General features: G+C 44.6%; 1 pseudogene; it reads right to left on the bottom strand.

Annotated features, from left to right (window-relative positions):
• Positions 1-997: 997 nt before the first annotated feature.
• Positions 998-5,703, bottom strand: LOC140016365 (uncharacterized; annotated as a pseudogene).
• Between the last annotated feature and the right edge of the window lie 566 nt (positions 5,704-6,269).

A 6,269-nucleotide genomic window follows, 5' to 3' on the forward strand; every position in this document is an offset into this window, starting at 1 on the left:
AATATATACAAAAGTACTCCCGTGAAGCCAAAAGAGGGTCTGTCAAAATACACTGTACAACCTAGGTCCCAAAAGGTACAAAACAGCTAACCAAAAGCTTTTCCTAGGTATCCCTCACACGGGATCAAAACAAGGCTCAAAAACCCTAATCTAGTCCTCGACGGAGCCAACCGACTCCCCCCCAGAGCTAGAGCTAGGGGCGCCTCCCTGACCTGGAGCTCCGTCACCTGGAACTCCCCCTGGCGCATTGGCGCCAATCACTCCCTGGATGAGTGCCCCACACTCATCGATAATAGCGCCAGACCAGTCTCTCACCTCCCAGACTACCCTAGTGAGGCGGTCGTTAACCACCTGCAACTGCTCCCTCAGCGTGTTTGATACGAATCTCGTTGGTGAGAAGATTCGCGACCCAAGATCGCTTGTTGGATTTGACGTCGGGTGCAAGAAACGGTGGCAGCGGAAACCCTACGACCCCTCTAATCCCCGTGACTACGAACTTGTTGATACTATCTCAACCCGTAATCAAACGAATTAGTGAACCTCAGGCAAGTGTAGAAGGCGCCACAATTCAAGTGCGATTCTTGAATTGATAAGCCGAACAAGAACACTAGAGTATAACTCTAAGTTGTTCAAGGTTTGCTCGAAAGCTATGGAGAAAACTCTCTCAATATTTTTATCATAAAAGTGTCTACCCTTTATTGATGTAATATGGTGCCTTATATAGGCTATAAGTGAAAACCCTAATCTAGTAGAAAATGGACTAAGGACGCAGTGGATATGGGCCCTAACAAAGGAGGCTTAACCCCCGACGGGTTGGGCCTCACGTGGACTTTCTTTCCTAGGCAGCCCACTCTAGCAAATAATAATGAGTAAATTAGCAATCCTACCCTTGGCGTTTCTACGTGCGATATGCACTTAGCCAATTATTCAATCTAATCAACTAATGTGGAAATAACTAACTATGATGCTAAAACGGAAATTAGGGTTTGGCAAAACCCTAATCCTCGGGTGTAGCTTCAATGCTCATTATCGGACCGCGACCACCTTCACTTGAATGCATGAATCCTTCAAAGGACTTGTGTATGGCCTGAATAAGTACATTGAGTTGCTCACGAAGTTTCTTTGCGCGAGCCCGAGTAATGGGTCCACTTGGGGCGAGCACGTGATCCTCAGCTCCTCGATTACCCGAGCCATTGTTGGCCTGCCCACGTACCATGATGCTATCATTCCCCTCCTCTTGAGAAGGATTTGCCCTCAAATCAAACGCATCATCTGCATCAAAAGGAGCTAAGTCAGAGACATTAAATGTAGCACTAACTCCATACTCACCAGGAAGGTCAAGTTTGTAGGCGTTGTCATTGATGCGCTCCAACACTTGAAAAGGTCCATCACCCCGTGGTTGTAATTTGTTCCTCCTTTGAACAGGAAAGCGTTCTTTGCGCATGTGCAACCACACCCAATCGCCAGGCTCAAAAATCAACTTTTGGCGACCTTTGTTAGCTTGCTTGACATATTGAGCAGTTCTCCTCTCAATGTTAGCCCTGACTTTCTCATGCAGTTGCTTAACAAACTCTGCACGTTTCTTACCATCCAAGTGTGCGCGCTCATTACTAGGTAATGGCACTAGATCAAGTGGTGTTAGTGGATTAAAACCATAAGCACATTCAAATGGAGAGAAACCAGTAGTAGAATGGATAGCCCTATTATAAGCAAACTCAACATGAGGTAAACATTCTTCCCATGATTTCAAGTTCTTTTTTATGATGGCACGCAACAAGGTACCTAATGTACGATTTACCACCTCAGTTTGACCATCAGTTTGGGGGTGGCTGGCAGTAGAGAATAGCAATTTGGTGCCTAACTTAGACCAGAGTGTCTTCCAAAAATAGCTCAGAAATTTGACATCTCTGTCTGAGACAATGGTCCTAGGAATGCCATGCAATCTCACAATCTCTTTAAAGAATAAGTTAGCAATATGAGATGCATCATCAGTTTTATGACATGCAATGAAGTGTGCCATTTTAGAGAATCTATCAACTACCACATAAATGGAGTCATGGCCATACTTGGATCTAGGCAAACCAAGTATAAAATCCATAGAAATATCGACCCATGGTGCACTAGAAATAGGTAACGGGGTGTAAAGGCCATACGGGTCTACCTTGGATTTAGCTTTCTTACAAGCTAAGCATCGCTCCACCACCCGTGCAACATCTCTCCTCATGTGCGGCCAATAGAAGTGCTCCTGCAGCATGGCAAGAGTCTTATCAACCCCAAAATGTCCCATAAGGCCACCCGAATGGGATTCTCGTACCAAAAGTTCGCGGATGGATCCATGTGGGATGCAAAGCCGATTGGCATAAAACAAGTAACCATCGGAAATGAAGAATTTACCTTGCCCAGTGTGTTTGCAAGAAAGGTAAAGTTCACCGAAATCACTATCTTGGGCATAGATGTCTTTAATCAGCTCAAACCCTAACAACTTAGCATCTAAGGAAGTGAGTAGAGAGTACCTTCGTGAGAGTGCATCCGCAACCACATTAGACTTACCAGCCTTATATTTAATTACGTACGGAAAGGACTCCACGAATGCGATCCACCTTGCATGCTTTTTGCTCAAGGTGTGCTGGGACTTAAGGTATTTAAGGGACTCATAATCAGTGTGTATCACGAATTCCTTAGGCCTTAAGTAGTGCTGCCAAACTTGTAGTGCTCGAATGAGGGCGTACAACTCTTTATCATAAGTTGAGTAGTTCAGTGCAGCCCCATTGAGTTTCTCACTAAAGTAGGCAATAGGTCTTCCTCCTTGATTCAACACAGCTCCAACTCCAATACCTGAAGCATCACAATCAATCTCAAATGTCTTAGAAAAGTCAGGTAAAGCAAGTACAGATGCATGTGTGAGTTTGTGCTTTAAAGCGCGAAAGGCTTGTTCTTGAGAATCTCCCCAATGGAAGTTCTCATTCTTCTTAATCAACTCGGTCAAGGGTGCAGCAATAGTGCTAAAGTCCCTCACGAATCTCCTATAGAAACCCGCAAGGCCATGGAAGTTTCGAACATCACCCACAGACCTTGGTGTTGGCCACTCTTGAATAGCTTTCACCTTTTGATCATCCACCTTCATTCCCTGCGCACTTATAACAAAACCTAGAAACACAAGCTCATTAGTGCAAAAATTACACTTCTTGAGATTGGCATAGAGCTGCTCTCTTCGAAGTACATCCATAACAGCCCTAATATGCTCGAGGTGTTCATCATAAGATTTGCTATAAATTAGGATATCATCAAAGTAAACTACCACGAATTTTCCTAAGAATGGACGCAGAACATGGTTCATTAACCTCATGAAGGTGCTAGGTGCATTAGTGAGCCCAAAAGGCATCACTAACCACTCATACAATCCATACTTAGTTTTAAAGGCAGTTTTCCATTCATCCCCCTCCTTAATCCTAATTTGATGGTACCCACTTTTGAGATCAATTTTGGTAAAGAACACAGCCCCATGTAACTCATCAAGCATGTCATCTAAGCGAGGTATAGGGTGGCGATACTTTACCGTGATGGCATTTACGGCCCTACAATCAGTGCACATTCTCCACGTACCATCTTTCTTGGGCACCAAAATGACTGGGACAGCGCACGGGCTTAAGCTCTCACGTGCCCATCCTTTGCCAAGCAAGTCGTCCACTTGCCTTTGTAACTCCTTAGTTTCCTCCGGGTTGCTCTTGTAAGCTGGCCGATTTGGCAACGAAGCTCCAGGGACGAAGTCTATTTGGTGCTCAATGCCTCTAAGCGGTGGTAATCCACTTGGCACGTCCTCGGGGAAGATATCAGCATATTCCTGCAACAGAGACTTAACCTCAAGAGGTATGTTAGTATCAAGTTCAAGCACATTCAGAGCTACTTCTTTGCTAACAAGCATAAGAAGTGGCTGCTCATCTCTCATTAACTTTCTCACTTTCTTGGCTTTGATCAGAAGCATTTGTTTTTCCTCAATTTTTACCTCACTTGTCGAGCTATCTATAGCCTTTTTTCTCTCTTTTTTTGCCTCGGCTCTCTCATTTTCTTTTCTTTTTGCACTATACTTCTCAAACTCTTGTTGCAATTTCAATTGGTCCTCATGCACTTGTTTGGGGGAAAGGGGAGCTAGTGTGACTTTCTTACTGTTGTACAAGAAACTATACTTATTAGTCACACCATCAAAAGTCACCTGTCTGTCAAACTGCCAAGCCTACCTAGTATAATGTGACTAGCCTGCATAGGAACTACATCACATAATACTTCATCAGAATATTTATGGATTTGGAAGGATATAAGAACCTGCTTGGTTACTCGAACCTCCCCAGAGTTGTTGAGCCATTGGAGTTTGTAGGGTCGCGGGTGATCCCTTGTAGGCAACTTCAAGTTGTCCACCATGAATGAACTAGCTACATTTGTGCAGCTCCCACTATCAATAATCACACTACAAAGTGCTTGGTTGACGAAGCACCTGGTGTAGAAGATGTTCTCCCGTTGAAGCTCGTCCTCCTTAACACGTGCAGTTAATGCTCTCCTTGCAACCAATGCAGTCCCAAAATGACCCTCGGGTGCACTAAACTCCTCTTCATTTGGTGATTCCCCATCACTACCTCCGTCAAGAGGTAGTTTGCCTTCGTACTCGGCTTCGTCCTCACTCACGATCTCACCATTTTGCATCATAATCATAGTCCTTTGATTGGGACATTGACTAGCAATATGGCCTCTACCTTGGCATTTGAAGCATCGAGTATCACGAGCTCTAGTTTGTACCCTAGACTCCTCAAATTTTGGAGTAGAAGAGGACGGCTTACTAATACTAGGGTTGCCCACCTTACCTCCCTCGAATCTCGGCTTTGGTGTAGGAGCATTTGGTGAAGGCCGAGAATCATTCCTTGGTTGGAATGGGCGGTTGGTAGAGTAGGTGGTATTGCCGAAATTCGATCGAGTGGTACCCCTCCGCTTGAGCCTTTGCTCGACCTTAATAGCCTTGTCTACAAGCTCATGCAACTCCATATAATGTTGAAGTTCCACTCGTTCAGCAATATCGGGTCGTAACCCGCTCAAGAATCTCGCCATGGTGGCTTCAGGATCCTCTTGTACATCCGCTCTAAGCATCAGGATCTCCATCTCCTTGTGGTACTCATCCACACTCCGGTTGCCCTGGACCAAGGTTTGTAACCGGTGGTATAAATCCCTAGTGTAATGTCCAGGTACAAAGCGGGTGTGCATCATGGCTCGAAGCTCGGGCCATGGAATAAGCTCAGGTAGCCCATTTCTCCTTCTAGACTTCTTGATTTGGTCCCACCAAACCACAGCGTACTCAGTGAATTCCATGGTGGCCAATTGCACCTTTTGCACCTCGGTGTAGTTTTGGCAAGAAAAGACCATTTCGATCTTGGATAACCATTCGAGAAAGGTCTCGGGATCGGACCGTCCTTTGAACTCAGGGATTTGCATCTTGATTCCCTTGAATACATCGGTAGGTCCAGTCTGGTTCCTTTGCCTTGGTCGAATTCGAGGTTCCTCATCATCATCATCATTATTGGAACCATCGGACGACTCCTCCACGCCCCTTCGCCTTCGCATGGACTTAGAGGTTTTTGGTGTTCCAGACGCTCGGAGTTGCAGCAACTCATCTTGAATGGGTTCTAGCATGCGTTGGAAACGGCTCTCCATTTGCTCCATCATCTGTTCAAAGTTCATGGGACGGGATACTCCTTCGTTTCCACTAGACATGGAGTCTCAAGTGTACCTGCAAGGGTTAGTAGCAAAGGAAATAGGGGAAAAAAGTAACGTCTTCTTTTGCTTTTTTTTTTTTTCCGTCACTTCACTCCCTAAGTGTTTACTCTCACACTCGTATATGGTAACTCAAATCACTCTAATAAGTTCACCAAAATATTCTCTCACAGCCCCTTGCGAAACCTTGAAGAAAGTAGAGCTCCTCAAGTGCTCAAATTTAGCTTAAAAATCAAGTTCACGCTAGAATTTGAGGTTCGTAAGAGTGGAAATCTTCTGGAAAAACAAAATTAGGACACTAAGAATGGAGTGATTGAATATATTCAAGAATAAAAATTGAGAAAAGACTTGACACAAAAGCTACAGAAAATTAAGAATGATGCTCAAACACCTAGCCGACAAGGAAGTTGGTTCCTTTTGCGTTGCTGGATTTTTGGATCGTTTACCAACCAAGGTCAACAAATGCTTGGCATTCGAATGGGAGAGAATGAAAGACACAATAAATGACCCAAGAC

This window comes from Coffea arabica, chromosome 1e (genome assembly GCF_036785885.1).
Source record: "Coffea arabica cultivar ET-39 chromosome 1e, Coffea Arabica ET-39 HiFi, whole genome shotgun sequence".
NCBI classification, from domain to species: Eukaryota; Viridiplantae; Streptophyta; class Magnoliopsida; order Gentianales; family Rubiaceae; genus Coffea; species Coffea arabica.